The sequence below is a fragment of the Anser brachyrhynchus genome (genome assembly GCF_964034855.1).
Source record: "Anser brachyrhynchus genome assembly, chromosome: 4".
Taxonomy (NCBI): domain Eukaryota; kingdom Metazoa; phylum Chordata; class Aves; order Anseriformes; family Anatidae; genus Anser; species Anser brachyrhynchus.
Genome location: NC_137698.1, coordinates 78,198,503 through 78,216,865, shown reverse-complemented (window position 1 = coordinate 78,216,865; position 18,363 = coordinate 78,198,503). Strand labels below are relative to the sequence as shown.

Sequence of the window (18,363 nt, the reverse complement as noted above, 5' to 3'; positions counted from 1 at the left end):
GAAAAACACCATGAAACAACATCAGAAAACAGTACAAGAACTGCAACACAGTGGACGTTTCAGCCATGACAAATTCCCTTTGAAGATTTGGGCTTGTTTTGGGGCTGGGTTCCCTGTCACCCTGCAGTGACTGGGAGTCAGCTGGCCTGGGCAACACCTCCTCGTGCACATGAGATGTGTACGCAGCTCACCACTGAAAGTTTCAGGCTGATGAGGCTTACAGGGCTTCTTGCTTCAGTTTTCATTGTGAAAGAGTGGAAGAGAAAGTGAAACACAGCTTGTTATTAACCTTTCTTCTCTATGGCAAGCTATCCCAGAGGACCCCTGACAAGCTGAGGGTTGACGTTTACAGATAGCTGCTCCTGGAGTTCCTCAAGAGCATGTTTAAAATGCACCTCTTATTTCATGCATTTCTGTGTTTTGGAATAACTTGGAATTTTTGGAGTAAATTCTGAGCACAACAAATGCAACACATCACCACGTTTCAACCCAGATAGATGAACGCACATGCAGAAACAAGCTTTTAAAAAATAAATTAAAAAAAAAAAATCAGGACTGTGTGCTCAGCACTATGAAGAGAAGTCATCAGCCAAACCTGAAGAGGAGGATATAGTACTCCAGCAAAAGCAGCTGAACTTGTAACAGTCACCAGCTGGCACACATTGAAATAGCTCAGCCTCAGTCTCCAGCTGAGATCCAGCACAGCTGATCTTGGTGTAGGGCATAAATCTGCATAGAGCTCACATGTGGCCCTTCTATGCTGGGGGTAGATGTACTCGATCCTCTGGGCTTGGGAAGGTCTTGGCAAATGTGGATTTTTCTCCTTTTGCAGAGGTAAGGAGCAGCTCAATTGTTCAGCTGGGATTGAGCATACCAACCCATGGCATGACTATAATTTGAGGAGAGAAGGGAAGGGCAGAAGGGAGGCAAAGGGAAGAGAAAAAAATCTGAGAGATGTGGGAAGGGAAAGAGGAGCTAACAGAGAAAAAAAAGAGAAGAGGGATGATATGAAAGCAAGAAAAGGGGAATATAGGTAGCAGAAAGGATAGTGGTTGGTGTGGCGAAGATGAGGTTTCAAACCAGGGTGACTTGAATAGGGGAAGAGGAAAGGAAGAGCGGGGAGGATGGAGTGGGGAACCACTGGGAGGTGCAGGGAGAGGCTGTATCCTTCCCTGGGTTTGCAGAGTCCTCTTGGGAGAGACAGGGGTAGCTCTTTTCTTCATTTTCCTTCAGGAAAAGCTAGCTGCTTTATGAGCTAATAGTATCTCCAGCCCCAGCCAGAGCCCAGCTAAGTAATTTGTCCGTGTCCCCCAGCCCCTCCCATGCAAACCTGCTTGCCATCCACGTGTGATCTGTTTTGACAAAAAACAAAGCTGAAGTTTCAGCGACCCCTCCGTGGCCCCCCAGTCCCTCCCACACGTGTGCATGCACACACTAATTCCTAACCAAACAATTCAGGGGCTGTTGGCTGGGTGCGTGTCCTTTGGCTGCCCTGGTGTAACCCCCAGAAGCAGCGGAATTAAGCCCTTCTTTTTAAATATTTTTGAATGATTTGCTCCAGTGAAAAGCAAAATCTGGAAAAATCCTGTCATGTTGCAGGAGCTGTCTGAGGCTTCCCCTTAAGCCCCAAACCCCACTAGAACCATCACCTCCCCTGGGACCAGTGGCCAAGACCAAAAAACGCCTTCTGGGCTCCCTCCCAGCTTTAAAAATATATTATTTATAGTACACAAATAGCCAAGGGGAGCTTTGTTTGTTCTTTCCATCTGTCCCCTGTAGCACTGCAATCCAGATTGCAAAGGGATGCTCAGGGCACCAAAGGCGACAGCCTTCTGTGGTGAAAGCAGGGCAAGGGGAACTTCTTTTTATGTGGGACTGGACACTGCAAGTGGCTACAGAGACATAGGAACAGTTTTCATACAGGCTAACCCAGTCACTGCTCATCACAACTGTCTGGAAAAGGACTTTTCTTTGACCTTTTCTCTTTCCCAGAAGCTGGATAAAATCATGCCTTTCAGAAAGCTATGAAATCTTATCTTCAAGTGAGGAAATGCACAGGAAAATGGAAGAACGGGCCACAGTTGTAGGATAATGTATTTCTTTCCTTGCCCTGCCTTGGAAAATTACTTCCTGACTTGTATTTGTTAGAAGTTCTCACGTGTCCCGAAGCAGGCAATTTTACGTGAAAATTTTGTATACCAGAATAGATCTAAATAAGTCAGGTCTGAACACTTTTCAGATTTTGTTAAAGTCATTTCTTATCCATGGTCTGGACATAGCTCACTCCCATACGTGTGCTCCCCCCTCTCTGAATGATCACTGTGTGATTCACCTCTCACTGTCCCTGGATTTTGGCTGTGTTTTAGGAATAACGTCGCTACGTTATGACTACAGCCATCTTTACAATTACTGACTTCTGAAGAAGTATGATGTTTCCCTAAATACGTTTTTCTTATCTTGCACTTTGCTCCCCTTGGGCTTAGGGGGATGTGGGGCATGGACGTAAGCCTGAATTTTGTGCCTGGACACTTTCAGGCTGTAAACAAACCACATCTTGAAACCAGCCTCCCAGGCATGGGGTCAGGCAGGTCAGTGGTAGCAGAGCATTACAAGTAACTCCCAACCGTACAATGGAAAGAGCCAAAAAGTCATCATTTGAGAATAATGTTGCTTCAAAGCTAGAATCCTCCTTTGGCTCTGGAACAGGTATGTGGGTTAAAACAAGCTTTGCCTACACTGCAAAGACCCCGTATGTCTGAGGTTGCCATACCTAATTTAATGATGTTTTCTGCAGTTCAAAATGGCTGAAGTAGTGTGAAGGCTAGGGTCCAGCTCACTAGTATGGTGTTTTTGTCTATACACATCTGAGGGCTGTGTTGCCTGTCCTGTGGCATGCCACCGTCATCCTTGCTGCCTGTAGGAAGAGGTCTGTGGTGAGAACCACCATTAATCCTACACCAGAGTCTGTCTTGGAGAAAATTGCCTCATTTAACCCAATGAAGTGAAATAATAAGATGAGAACTCTGCTCTGTTTGATGCAGACTGCATCTGTCTTTGGCCAAAAACAGCTGAACCTGTGTGAACGCTGCAGGAGAAGGTCATGGTGTGCATTTCCTCACAAAGGACTTCTCCAGGTCTCCAGTCTCTGGAGCACTAAAACGAGGTTTTCTACTTCTCCCCAGGCTTTTGGAGGTTCTGAAAAACCAGGCAACATCAGCTGCTGCACCTTTTGCCCCCTACAGGACACAGACACTGTCCAGGGCAAAGTGCAGCTGGAGCCTAGAGAAGGATGCGCCTTCACCAGGGCATTTACCAGTGCTGCTCAGAGCTTCAGCAAGACGGAAAAGCCCCCTGCAAAGCAAACCAAGGGCTGCCGTGGAGAAGAGAGAAGCAGGTAAGGCAAATCCTGAACACTACTCCAACCCTTGCTAATTGCTTCCCTTTCACCTGAGAAGGATCAGGACAAAAGTAGGTGTATATGGCACTACTGGTCTGGGCATTCCTGTGATTCTAGCAGCAGAGATGATCAGAGAAAGGAGGTTTTTGGCTTTGGTCTTCCAAAACACTTTCCAGATATGTATTTTGTAAGCTTGATGCTCTCAGGCTGTGTGTCCCACTCTTCCCTGACCTCGTCTCGTGTGTCTGTCTGCTGCAGGCTCTTGCATTGCAGATTTCTTCACTGGAATATGATGGTGTGTTAGATGTGTCCAGACCCTGGGCTTATCTTGGACTTCTCTTAAGAAAAAGAGGAGAAACTTTGTCCTGTGGGGTGGTTCTAGAATCCAGTTGGAGAAAATAAAGGGAATGCAAAGGGAAATGGGAGGCTTTGCTGGTGGCAGAGGAAGAGTAAATGAACCTGAGGTGTTACACATAGTAGAAAGAAGAAGAAAGAGTGAAAAAGCAAAAGAAAAAAGATCACAGCTGGGGCTTTGAATGGAACTAAAAGATTCATAATTGTGGAGAAGAAGCTGAGGAGCTTGCACCTGAGATGGGAAAAGCAGGGAGAGCAAGGTAGTGATCACAGAGAGGATTAAGGAGAAGGGAATCTGTGTGAAAGCCTTGATTCAGGATTCCATCTGCCACCGCAATGCAGAACTGGACAAGATCACACACCCACAGGCGAACCTCTTCTGACCTCAACCTTTCAAATTCTGGTTCACCTAAGTTCAGTCTTACCCCAGCTGTTGTGTATTTACCTCTCTTTTCCTCAATCTTTGAATAGAGGGTATTAGCATAATGTGTTTGACAGCCCCTTCCCTCCCCTCCAAAGTTCCCTTGGGAGAGAATACATCATGATGTTGAATACATCAACACCTACCACTGAGTCATAGAGGCTGAGGGGAGCTGTTGATTTTAGGTTGGAAAGATTGCTAAAATTAAATAAACAATATACCGGACCAAAAAAAGTTCCTTTGTCCATAACTCCCTGGATCCACTTACAAAAATTTAAGCTCACCAGAAACCAGACCTTTGTTTGGAGAGGGAAATGCGGAAGGGAAGCACTAAGATGTTAGTTGACACGTACAGGGGGGAAAAAAAAAAATGTGAATAGAAGAACATGTGACCAGAAGGGCCTTTCTGGGCCAGTTAATCCACCCCAGGCCAAGCCAGGCAACCACAACATATCATTGCTTTCCTAAAGTGATCAAGCCTGTGTTTAAAATGTTAAAGTTGTTTGCTTCCAATAGCTTCCTCGGAGGATAACAGCAGAAGCTCCCTGCTCCCATGGTCACAAACTTTCACGTCCAACCTAAATTTATCCACAGCCAGTTTTTAGCCACTTTGCCAGCACTGCTTCTCTACTTCTTCTCTGATGTTTCATCATCCACGTCTGTGACTAGAAAACAATCACAACAGTCTCATTTTGCCAAGTCAAATCAGTGTTATGTTGTCCCCACTTGGAAGACAGTTTTTCATGATCCTTCATCTAGTGTCAGTTCCTCCTGTTTGGATGATCAATAATCTCCAGGAGTTAACACAAGGTCTGAGCATACCTACAGCAAAGGCAGGAAGACTGCTTTGTTGCTGTTGGATGTACCTGGCTTGATGCATCCCACAAGATCTTTGAATAACTGAGTTTTGGTTAAAAGGCTTAGGTTTTTTAAAAATAGTATGTGTACAATTTTTTTGCCTTATATCCAACTGAAAAAGAAGAATTTCTGGCGGTAAGTCTTGAATTGCAGGGCTTAACATTACTATTTTCATTATGTCACTTACCAATGTCATGTGTTTCTTACCTCCTATTTAATATTTCAGCCTTTTTTTATAATGACAGTGCTTCCTCTCTCAGCAGCAGATTTCATCAGAGTGCACCCCCTTTTCAGGGTGAGGTTTTGTTCAATAAACTTGGTTACTAATATTATTCTTAGACTGTTCCATTATATGAACCTCTTTCAAGTCTGATATAATCTCTATTGACGATGCCTCTTCTCATCTCCTCTTTAGACAGTTTTGATGTGATTTCTATTTCAATCACTGTGTTGTTCTTAACTAAAGACACCTCACATGGCACTCTATCAAAGTCTTGACTGAACTCTGGTCATATGAGATCAGCTTCATTTCCTTTATCTAGAAAACATTTCACTTTTATCTTGCTGAGATAAAATTGTAATCACTAATTTCACAAAAAGTTCATTTCCTATTGTTAAAGCTAGGACTCATCTTTGCTGTAATACAGCCAAACATTTCTAGTCTGGTCTTGACACAGATAGCTAACATCCATGTTATCTGATTTGCAGATTCATGTGCCAGTTCCTTTTGCATTCGGGGACAGAGAAGATCCTGTTTTTTTCTTTTCTTCTCCAGCTTTGATCATTGCTTAGATCTTGCTTTGCTGGCTGTCATTCTCTGCCTTCTCTGAATCACAAAATGGTTACAATTGGAAGGGACCTCTGGAAACCATCCATGCCAAGGCCCCTACACAAAACAGGGTCACCTAGAACAAGTTGCTCAAGGCAATTACTGACTAGCTTTTTGAATATTTCTGAGTATGGTGACTCGACACATTCACTGCTCTGTACAGCATCATGATTTTAAATGAAAACCCAGACAGTTTTCTTTTTTTATGCCATGTTCAGAATGTTTTCTCTCTCTAATACATACCCAATGAATATTTGTTGCATTTTTTTATTCCTATATTCTCTTTTTATTGGCATAGCTGAAATACTTTCTGCTGCTTATTTTAATACCTCTCATCAAGGAACAAGTCAAACCCTTCTTGACAATGCACACTTAATCCCCAAAGCCCACTAGTCTCCCAGGTAGAGCTTCATTGGAAGAATTAATCTATTTTAGTGTTATTGTATTTCTATCTTTCATGCTCTTTCAGGATTCCCTGATTATTTCTATTTTATTCTGCAGGAATTTTGATATGGTTTCATATTCCTTTTTCATGAGGTTCAGATTTTTCACATTCAGAAAGGTCTAATCTTCCTGTTCCTTATCCATGTACAACACTCATTGTGGTTAGTGAAAAACTGCAAACGTTTGTGTACTGATGAAGGAGCTGGGACAAAACAACAAAATGGAACACCTGGAACTATGAGTTCAAGAAATCAAATATTAAAATTATTAAATAACATCGGTAGAAAAAACAGGAAGCTTTGTTCCTGAGGAAGGACAGGAAAAAAAAATATTTGCAGTACATGTTAATGATGTGATACATTGGAAAAACAAAAAAAATTTTTTTTTTTTATGGCTAAGTAACTTCATAGGAAGCACAACAGGAGAATCAGAGCCAGGAGTTCTCAAAAGATGTTGATGTATAGACTTGGATAGAGACTGCAGACTCTCTAGGATTACAAGACTGAGAAAGCCTTCTGAAGAGGCATGTTATTATTGAAGTATTTAGCTTCATTTCTTTCCATGTACCCACTTAGTTATATGTTCAGGAAACTTATTGCTAGCTGTGATAACTGAAAGGTTTCATCATGAAAATGTCATTGAGCATACTCACTTCTTGCAAGTAAATGCTGTACACAAATAGCCAAGGTACAGTTGAAAGGTGAGGATAACTTTAAGAGGGTTATTCCTTCTTTCCTTGTTATTTCATGTGTGTCTTGAAGGCATATACTGGTTCGTGACTGTATAGTCCAATCATACGTAAATTATCCTAAAAGACAATAACACTATTATGTTCTAGCAATACATTGCTTTCAAGTGACCTCTTTACATCCTTGTTTCAATCCTAACTTGGAAATCCTTTTACTTGCTAGACATAAATTCCCAGCCCTGCACAGCCACAAGCTCTTTGTTTAGAAGATAAAGGAATGAATCATTTTAGAAATGCTCAAGTGGTTTACAATATGCAATGAAAAATAGACATTGTGTTTAAAATAGATGGCTGTACAGTGTATTTTTTTTATAAAATTGTGTTTTGCAACTCATATCCCATAGAGGACAGCAAGCTGACAGCAACAGAAACATGAATCCAGGGTGAGTCAGGGTCAGTTTAGTTTCAGTACGTGGATCACTCCGGATCCACTGAAAACTGTTCAGGAACTTATACGCCAACCCCCCCACAAAAACAAAACAAAACCCCACCGTGTGTGTGTGTGTGTGTATGAATCCTTATCCCCAGGACCTAACTGACTTTTTGTCCATTGGCTCATTTGTTTATAGCACGTCCTGGATGGATCTGTCACATGCCTTCCTGCCTCGAGGCCCCCAGGTTGTGAGGGTACGTCCCTCCCTGCAGGCTGAATTCTTCCCTCTGGAGCACAGGGAGGTTCACAGTAGGGTTGCAAGAGATGTGAGCCCGGTGTCAGGTCACCATGACACAGTGTCAGACAACACAGACCTCGTCTTGTTCCATGAGTCCCCGTAAAACAATGCCTCCAGCCCCTGAGATTTATTATTGAGGGTTATTAATTCCTCAGGTTGTGAAAATACAGGATAACAAACAGATTCTGGCATACTTCGTTCATTTTTTTCTCTCTCCTTCCTATTCCCTCCCTGTTTGCGTGATTCCTGAGCATGATAATGTAGTTTAAACACGAATCCTAAAGTTTCAGAAACTTTGGAAGTCATGGACAACTCCATGTGCAGTCTGGATCCTGGGAGAACTGCCTTCAGAGCCTTGTCCATAAACTCTGTGTGTGGTCTCCGTGAAGTCATTGGAAGTCCAGATTTTTCCACCTAACTCAACTGCCTGAGTTAGGGGCCAAAGATGAGATTTGCTGCAACTCTCTTGAGCAGTTGAAAAGTGAGGTGACGAGGCAGGATGGCCAACCACCGAGTGGCTCCAGAGAGAGACCCAGGTCTGTGGCGGCGTAAATCACACCTTGGTGCTCACTAGTGGTACAGAGGGTATAAGTTACCTCTTATTCCTTCCCTAGCTAATTTGGAGAAGAGTCCCAATCTGGTAGGATCTCATAGGTAGGGGAGATCTATCCGGGTCTTAGAAACAAGTGCCAGGCTACGTTCTCAAGACTCCTGGACTGGCTCCAGGAGCAAATTATTATCAGTCCCCATGGCATAGTGCTCAGCTGTAGTGTTTCCAGTCTGCTCGCTATGACAGAGCCCTCTGTGATGCAACAGGAACAAAAAACTCAGCTTCCTCCTGGCATTTAGAAAGAGGTTATATGCTTTTAAGGACAGTCTCGAAAAGTTCTGATAAAGAAAGAAGCTCAGAAGACGCGCCTTCCCCGCCCCGCGGGCCGCCGCCATTTACCTCATATCAGGTGAGGCGGGCCGAGGGGGAGCGGCCTGGCCGCGGGGAGGCAGTGCTGGCCTGCCGCCTGTTGCCCTGTGGGAGCCGCGGCTGAGCCTCCGGCCTTTTCCGTGTTAAAAGCAGGAGTTAAAGCCTTTTAAAGAATTGCGGTGTGTCCCTCCCTCATGTGAGAAAAGTTTCTAGGGAAGGCTGCATCAGGAGAGCCTCCAGAGACTTCCAGGATCGCTGCCTTAGCTGGGTGTCACGGGCTTGGCCTGTGGGCACGTCTCAGGGCGTGAGGAACAGGTTTTAGAAAGCCTCAGCACCCAGTCAGGTCCCCTTCTCCCTCCTGGTGGAACTGTGGATGGCAAACTGGGGTCTTGGTCTCAGTACGATGGGGCTTTGCCTAAACCCTAGCACACCCATATAAGATATAAACAATGTATAGATATTATATAGATAATTTGGTTTCTGTTCAGTGCAGCAAATGAGTGATTTTTTTTTTGTTGTTGTTGTTTTTTGCTTTTTTTTTTTTACACTTTTTCAAATCAGAAATTTTTCATTTTGGAAACTTTTGGTGGAAATTTCAGTTGTGATGAAGAGAAGCTGTTCGTGCTCTCCTGTTGCCTCCTCTTGAGTGCTCGGTTGTCAGAAGCAGTGACAGCACAGATTACTAAGCACTCGTTGTTATGGATTTGGAGCACTGGACTATGCTCTCAGTCATATGGTCTGAATTCTGATTTTGGGTAGACCTGTGTGGAGCCAGGAGTTGGACTTGGTGATCCTTGTGGGTCCCTTCCAGCTCAGGATATTCTGTGGTTCTGTGACTGAAACTGTTTGCCTGGCTTGATAGCAACTTTGCCTGACAGTCCAAGGAAACACCTTCACGTTGTCGCTTAAGGGTGCAAAAAGTCTCACTGAGTGCATCTCTTGGAAGGAAGGGAGATTCATTCAATAATCAAGCCTCACTTCTCCTTTCAGTGCAGGAACTGCCCAAAGATGTAGCAGATTTAACAGTAAACTACACTTATATTGATTTTCCCATGCTCTTATCCTGATACGCTGCTAACAACGCTGACTTGAAAGACTCTCCCCCAACATAGGCATGCTTCACCGCATCCTTTTCCTGTAGACCTTGCTCTTATCTTGTCTCATTTCTGCATGCACTTTGTGCGTGGCAAAGATGATACCTTCAGCCCCAGGTGATTCTAGGGAGCAAGCTTTTAGCCAAAATGAAATCAGATCAACTACAGCAAGTTGATCAACTGCTTGTGGTTCAGCACTACCACAAGTGTCTCTGCTAAGGCTTGTAACACTGGTAAGTCTGTAAAGTGGCAGTCAGGTGTGGTGTGCCTAAGAGAAACACACGCTCGTGTTACTGGCTATATACACATGTACGTATTGCTATCACATTTGGAGGCAACTGCATGTTCTGTAATTTATGCTTTAGCAAAATCTAGAATAGATACTCAGGAAAAATTAAAGGAAAGAAAAAAAATAGTCTCAAGGAGTGCATCATATGGCAAAGTTTTTTTTCAGGTTCTGTTCATTATGGATTACAAAGTCTCAGGATGAGAAACTCATTCTGTTCATCTGGCATTTCTTCTTATCATGCCAATTTAAATGGAGTCATCATGGCCCTCTCTGAATATTCTTCCAGCTCCTGGAAATTGCTAAGCACAGCAGAAAATGTGAGACATTGTAGAAAGGAAAATAACCATGAAAGGAGAGCTCTTTGATATCCCCAAATGACACAAGACAAATCACATTTATGAACTGAACAAGGGAGGTGAAGGAGGGAGGGAGGGAGCAGCTCCATTTGCTGGGCCTAAAACCCAGGCTGAATCCTGAAGAAACCCCTTCTGAGTTATGAAAACACTGAGTAGACATTTATTCTGGTGGTGTTTCTTCCTCCACCCTCTCCATTTTCACATGCTTTGGTATTACTACAGTCTTCTAGGATCAGACACAGAGTCACCACATCTCTGGAGAGCACTTCATTTTCCATTTGTCTTGAGCCAGCCATTATGGATTGTGAGTTTTGGAACCTGAGATCTCGCCTAAAGGGCTCTGAATAAGTGCCACACTGAATCCTTTTGCCTAATAACATTTTTGCTTTGTTAAAACTAGACATGATGGAACCAGGCTTCCAGGGTCTGCTTCAGACCATTTTGGTTGTGTCTACACAGCAAAGAGAAGCAGAGCACCTAAGTTTCCAAACCAGCACCAAACCTGGTCAGTAAATCCAGGCTGTGCTGCAGATTTGTTCTTGTTCCAAGAGGACTTAACATTGCTCTGTACCACAGCTATGCCACGTGCAGATCTCATCCTAGCTCATGTTGCAAAAGCAGAAATCTCAGTAGAGTGCTCCACTATGCAGAGATGCCTTTGTCCTTCCTCTCCCTGAGGACCACAACTAGCCTGAGAGGTCATCTGAGCAAAAACAGGAGTCCTGACTTCTATCTTCGTGCAGTTGTTATCCCTGCTGTTGATAGAGTAAGAAAAAATGGTTTAGCTACTTTGCAGACTTCTAGACAGAAAAGACGATTCCTGCTACAGGGAAGGAAGAGCCTGATGACCCAACCCAAAGAACTACAGGGAGTGGGGTGGAAAATTACACACAGACTCGGTGGTGATGCTTTACACATGCCTGCCTAGTTAAAACACTATATCTTCAAAGTAATTGCTCTGGACACATTTGTGATCTTTCTTCTATGGTTGGGAAATACAAAAGGCAAAAGTATATGTACTGGGGTAACAGCCACTAACTTCTGACTCAACTTTCTTACAGAATAGTTGTTCTTTCCCAGTAAAGTGGGGTCTGTATGAACGTTTTTCCTGAAAAAAACAGGCAAGTGCTGTCAGCACTTTCTTTGAACAACAGAACAGTGCAGGAGACACTGATTTTCCTAGTCATTTGCTGACCAGATACAATCCTTATCCCTTTTGACTGCTACTTATTATAATTCCACTGAAAACAAGTCTTAATGTAGCAATACTGTCACAGTACAGGAAAATCATGAATGGTAAAATAAGAAACTGAGATATTTCAGTTGTCCTGAAATAGGTTCATGCATTCATAAAGAGAGAAATGTGAGCTGCTTTTGCTGTCTCTGTATTTTTATACAGCTGAACTAGAAGAATATGCTATAGATGTCCTGTTTTAGGGTTTTTGACCATTGCAAAACCTTAACATCCTTCCTGGCCACTTTTCCACGTAGTTTTCCTTGTAGGTATTGACACAGAAGTCCCTCGTCAGAGTTATTTTTCTCCTGTTCCAAATCAGCACCACCTAGGATTGGTGCTATAAAGTGCGATAAGCGATAAGGAGTGGTGAGACCCAAATAAGCCAAATAATCTTTTTGCTGTGTAGTCCTGGAGTTTTATTTATTTATTTTTCTGAAAGGGCAGAGATACTGTTCATCTTGCCTGTGGAAGAGGTCAGCCTGAGCTCAAGACAAAGCTGACATCAATACTGTGGGCATAGTGTCTCACAGACTTGCAGTTTTGAGTGGGAAAAGCGACCATAATATTTCAAAACGAAGATCTGTTCCTATCCATGATGCAACTTCAAACACAAATTATATGCTGTGGTGGAGCACACCAGCCAAACGTCCTGTTTTGTACAATCTCTGTCACTAAAGCAAGTGGGACCCACAAGCCTGTAAGCAGCCAAGATGTTTAATTATTCTTTCATTCCCTGAAATAGTTTTTGGTGCTCAAATAGCAGTTCCTAACCATGGGGCAGGAGTTAGCTCAAACCAGTTCCAGCAGGCAGTTTGGATGGGGCCACACTTGTTAAGAGATGTATGGAAAGTGTAACTATAGGGATGCAACCCATCACGTGTCATTTGCCTTCATGTCTCATGAATGCTCTGTTTACCACTTTATTTATTAGGAAAGGTGAAGTCTTTCTGTTTCTGCTAGGCTCTTCTCGCCTTAGCTTGCAAGCAAGGGCTTTGGGTGTCATGGTGAAGGAAATGGTTCTTCTGCTGCAGATATGAAGGGATTTCACCTGTGAAAAAAGAATATTTTGAGAAGAAAACACTTTTGGAAACTGCAACACCTTTGTTCGCCTTGACAACGAACAACAGTGCTGTTAAAAATGTGGTGGTGATCCCAGGCTGTACCAGACGAGGTATCTGCAACAGAGACTAGAGGGGAGCAATGCTGTTGTATGAAGGTGTTGAGAACCTGCCAGAGGGGTCACTGCGGTTCTGCAGTGCAGAGGTCTGGTGAACCACAGCCACAAAAGATGGAGTCCACGTGGAGTCACGCAAAGGAGGGGCAGTAAGTGTCGGGTGCTCACCAGAGCTGTCAAGGCTGGAGAAAAGCAGTCTGTGTTTCAGCCTAGCAAAACAGAAGTTGATGATCAAACTTCTCTTTATCAATATGTTAAGGTACAGATAACGTGGAAGGAAAAGACCTGATCATGATGAGAGAAATGTTGGGCATAAAGACGGATGAGAGTGACGCAGTATGAGTGGCTATGGGCTGGAAGGAGGCGGCAGATCCCTGCCTGAGGGAGAAGTGAGAGCCTGCAAAGACCTCCCTGAGGAGAGCAAGGAGGGCAATGAACCTCAACAGGTGGAAAAGCTGTGTGCGAGGGCTCCCTGCGGCAGCAGATGTTGGCTCAGTAATCCAGGGCAGGCTGCCTGCCCTTAAACTCCTAACTCAAGTCTTCTGCATCTTGGTTTATCGCTGTACCTTCATCATTCACCTGAAGAAAAGCCACAGTTACAGGCGTAAAAGGATACATGTGGCTAAAGCCAATCAGAACTTTTTTATTAACTAAGAGTGCTTTTAACTTATTGACCATCTCTGGGGAAAAAATATTCCATTTACCCATTCCGATTAAAAATGTAGGGGATTTCATCTAAAAGCAAAAATTCTCAACTCCCTACAGCTAGGCTGAAAAAATATTTTATTTGGAGTCCTGATTTTTCTATAGGATCTCACAACTTTCTTTTTTTTTTCTATTCGGTACAAAATTGAAAGAGATGAATTAAAAAATGAAACAGGAATAATAATTAAATCTCCAGAATGTTTTCAGAGGGCAGCAACAATTCCCCAGCCACATTGGCTAGAGAGACTAAGATTTAGGAGGTAGTGTTTGATGCCTGCAAATTTACTTTGGTAAAACAATTTCATGGTGCCTCCCCTCATGTGTTTCCAAAGAACTCTGGGCAATCAGTGGGAAATACAGGTGAGGGGTGTGTGCTTGGTTTAGGTGATGCCTCCAAATTTAGAGGAATTGCTCCTTGCTTCACCTTTGCCAACCGTAAAGTGCTGCCGATAGCACCTTTCAGCTGACCTCACAGGAGTGTTGGTAGAGTTAAGACAATGTGCGTAAAATGCTTTGACTGTGAGTAAGTGCTTGTTATTATTAGATAAACATTCTGAAAAGTTCATTCATATAAACATCTGCATTGTTACTTAGGAAATTCTTTTGAACTGAACAGTACTTAGCCATTTGGTATGACAAACATTGTCATGCTGAATGACCTCCTTTTGCCCCCAGAAAGTAATCAGACCCTGCAAAGGAGCACTCACCAAACCTCAGCTCTCAAATGAAGCTCAGGCATCGCTGGGACTGGCCTTTCTTCCCCAGGCCTCAGTCTATCTTTCCTTCAGAGAGGGGGAAACTGAGGCACCAAGTGGTCGTAGCAAGTGACATCCTCAAGGATAAACTTGTATTCTCCCTAGCCTGAACATACATCTGTCCAACAACGAAAACTACTTTAGGTGACATCTCCAAGAAGCTTGTCTGTTAAAAATCAAAACAGTTCCTTGGATGACATTTGGCTGATGGCTACTATCCAGTTCTAGGGTTTAACTGAAAGGCTCCTTAAAACAATTAGAGAAATACATGAATGAGGTGACTCCTCTGAGCCCTTTTCTCCACTACCCTCCAAATGCCCCAGATGAGTTGACACTTTACAGCTCATACACTGGAGGCTGTTGCCCATGTGAGTTTTTCTGTTTGAGTTATTCTTGTTTACTTTTACTTGTTGATTTCTTCATGTTGGAGTGTGTGTCATTTCCCAATCTGCTCTTCTGACCTAATCAGAGGACATCATGCCCCTCTTGTCGTCGTACTGGCGTAGCAGAGCTCATTGTAAGGAAAGATGCTGACCTGTTTTTGTTTGTTTTTGAGGGTGATGCACAGAGCTCCATAAATAAGTTCTTGTTTCAAGATGACCTAACAGATTTCAGGAATAGCTGGAATACAGCACTTTCTGAAAGCACAAGAATTTTTTGATAAGCTCAAGTAACAAAATAAATGAGCTATCCTGTACTATAAGCCTCCAATAGAATCATGGAATGGTTTGGGTTGGAAGGGACCTTAAAGCCCCCCCCAGGCCCACCCCTGCCATGGGTAGGGCCCTCTCCCACCAGCCCAGGCTGCCCCCAGCCCCATCCAGCCTGGCCTTGGGCACTGCCAGGGATGGGGCAGCCACAGCTCCTCTGGGCAGCCTGCTCCAGGGCCTCACCACCCTCTGAGTAAATAATATCCTCCTAACATCTAATCTAAATCTTCTTTTGCTTTTCTTTTAAAACTTCTCCCTCTTGCTCTTTCACTAATAAATAAATAATGTTGCTCTCCATCTTTTATATAAGCCCCCTCTAGTTACTGAAAGGCCACAGCGAGGTCACCCTGGAGCCTTCTCTTCCCCAGGCTGAACAACCCCAGCTCTCTCAGCCTTTCTTCATAGGAAAGGTGCTCCAGCCCTCTGAGCATCTTCGTGGCCTTCCAAATAGTCCACATTTCAAATCCATACCTCTCCAACGTAGAGGACAGGATGTCATGTGGGACCACGTCAAAGGCCTTGCAGAAGTCTTCCCTTGTCAGCTGATGCAGTCACTCCATCACAGAAGACCACCAGAGTGGTCAGGCCCGATTTGCCCTTGGTGAAGCCATGCTGGCTGCCTCAGATCACCTCCTTGTCCTGCCTGTGCCCTGAAAACATCCCTTCCTGCACTGGCTGAGGGAAGGCCCCTGCACACCCCCCCCAGGTTCACGATGTGCAGCAAATGACTTCTGATTCCCTGCAGTAGAGGGCAGCAATGACACACACACACAAAAGCCACTTAATTACAAATGGCTTGGAAAAAAAAAAAAATATATATATATATATATGTAACTTGCCTAAAAAAAGCTGTGTTGTGTGTGGGGGAAAATCTTAGTTCCACTATAATAAGTTTTAAGGTCAGGGATTCTTTTTATTTTTGCAGTGAGTGATTTCTTTAACATCCAAAACAGTGGGAGGAGAGCAAAAACAGAGATTGCTGGAAAGGAGATGTGACACTACAGTCATTGAAACAGAGCAAGTACCCACAGCCATCCACTGCAGCAAGAATCCCTGAGTCCTCGTTGCTTCCCTGGAGGGCTTGAAATTAAAAACAGCCCAGGGAAAGATTTACTAGCTTGGATCACATCAAACCTGAACCAACTCCTTGCCACCAAGTCCGTGGTTTTGGAGAGGTTGGATTATATTTAGGCTCTCTGTCCCAACTCTTCTGTCAAACCTGTGGTCTCAGGATAAAAGGCGGCCTTAGGAATCCAACCCAATGCTATTGTGGTGCTACTCAGGGTATGTCACTACTCAGGGTATATCTCCTGGAAAGGAATAATGTTGTTGGCATCCACATGGGGCTTTGGAGTTAATTCCTTACAACACAGAAAGTTGGGCTATAGGTACCAGTGCAAAGGGGGCAACAAAACAGAATGCACCAGTATAAATTACTGCACAGAGTGCAAAGCAATAGGAAACTAAGCTGGGAATGCAGCTAGATCTTTTCCATGAGCACTGTGTTGGGAAAAAGCCAGGACAGCCGTTCATGTGAATATTCTTCTGTTTCTCTGGGCCATCTGATAGCTTGTCTTTATCTCTTTGATACCTCATTTTTGGGATGGGAAACACCATTTGTGGCAACCTGTCATAGTGAATATAACGTATGCAACATGGTGCTGCTTTTTTGAGTGATTTGTCCAACGGCCTGGACAAATTGATTAGTGTAGTTTTAGGTCCTCTTGGGTTCAAGAGCTGCTGAAGAAGCTCACGTTTCCTTCCTGCTAGTGGCCTGAGAACAGGTATAATATTTAAACCAATATGCTCATGCTGTGCAAGGGCCGCTGCTCTGTGACTGCTCCTGGCACACGAGAAGTGCAGTGTAGAGGGGGAACAACACTGGGTCACATCCATCAGCTCCTGGGACCACGCACACCACTGGAATTGCTGTGTCAGTGTCACAGAAATGCTTCAGATGTGTCCTAGGGTCTGAAGAACATGGTGCTAGGGAAAGAGTTAAAAGTGGGGTGCTGAGATTTCCCTGAGAAAGCATGGGATGCTGGGCAAGGCAGAGAAAGATTGAGATAACAACAAGGTGAAATCAAAAAGATGTTGCGATGGTTAAAAGCTCCCTTGAATATGGGACACTGCTGACAGCCATGCCATCTTTTGCTTCCAGCAAAAAGTTACCTTTTGGATACAGAAATCATATCTCACAGGCTGGGGACGAGGTCCTCAAGGCAGTGTGATGGAGGTGCCATTAGCTGTGATACCTCATAGCAATGCCTGCACCAGCTCTCAAGCTAAGTTCACAGGGGACAGAGGCCCACATCTGACAACCTGACCTGTTGTCTAGGGAGGTTTGCTGCTTGACGGGTTCTCAGATCAGGGACTTTGCAGAGAGACTGATGAGGCTGGTTCAGCTCTCAGACTATTTCCTTCTGCTGCTTTTCCATGTAAGCAACAGCAATATGGTCACGGGGGCTTGGGCTTCTACAAGTACATCAGCAGAAAAATGAAGAATAGAGAAAATGGCAAAGGACACAGAAAAGGTTAAGGTACTCAATATTCTTCATCTCCACCTTTACTGGTAACATCAGCCTGCAGAAATACTGGGACCCTGAGAAGAGAAGGGAAGTCTGGAGCAAAGAAGACAATGTCAGTGGAGGAGGATCAGTTAAATCAATCAGACACAAGTTCATAGAGCCTGATGGGATGCACCCATGAGTACTAAGGGAGCTGGCTGGTGTCATTGCAAGGTGTCATTGCGTTTCCACCCCTGGAGATACTCAAACCCTGACTGCACGGCCTTGAGTGACCAACTCTAGGTGACGCTGCTTTGATCAGGACAGTTGGTCTTCATGATCTCCAGATGTTCATTCCAACTTCAGTTTTTGTGATTCTGTGATATGGATAAAACCAGAAAGGACCTTGTTGCTCCTGCCTGTCCCAGCAACCATTAAACCATTACAGCAGCTTGGAACTGAGCCCTGTCAGTTTACCCTGAAGTCTGGAAGTCCTGGCTTCTCTACAGCAGCTCAGTTGTCTCCTCCCATGAGGAGTCCCAAGGAAGAAGAGTTTCAGCTCCTGGCTGTTGCATTCAGGAAAAAAACAAAAAAAAAAACCAAAAAAAAAAACCAAAAAAAACCACTCTTCATTTATCTTTTCTGTGCTCAGGCAGAGAATGAGAGAATAACTTCCCTACCCACTGCGGAAAACTCACCAACTCCAGGAGTTCCTCACATCCAAGCTGGGTACTGGGCACTGGCCTGCCAAAGAGATTGGTGGTGAATATTGTCTGGGTTGCAGGAAGATCACCATAGTTTCCACTGTAGATACAGGCTTAGGTGTATGTTCTAAGTCAGTGCCTTTCAGCCTCTTGCCATTTCGGATTTCTGTAAACACTCCCACAGAGGTGTC

At 44.0% G+C, this 18,363-nt stretch overlaps 1 long non-coding RNA gene across 5 annotated transcripts; it reads left to right on the top strand.

Moving 5' to 3' along the window:
- Positions 1-702: 702 nt before the first annotated feature.
- LOC308193927 lies at positions 703-15,196 on the top strand. Of its 5 annotated transcripts, XR_013950066.1 has the most exons (4): positions 703-834; positions 3,183-3,394; positions 12,649-12,940; positions 13,051-15,196. It is a non-coding gene; the product is annotated as an uncharacterized lncRNA (long non-coding RNA). The 5 variants fall into 5 exon arrangements; XR_013950067.1 differs by having other exon boundaries at positions 12,649-15,196; XR_013950068.1 differs by having other exon boundaries at positions 12,578-15,196.
- Positions 15,197-18,363: the final 3,167 nt, after the last annotated feature.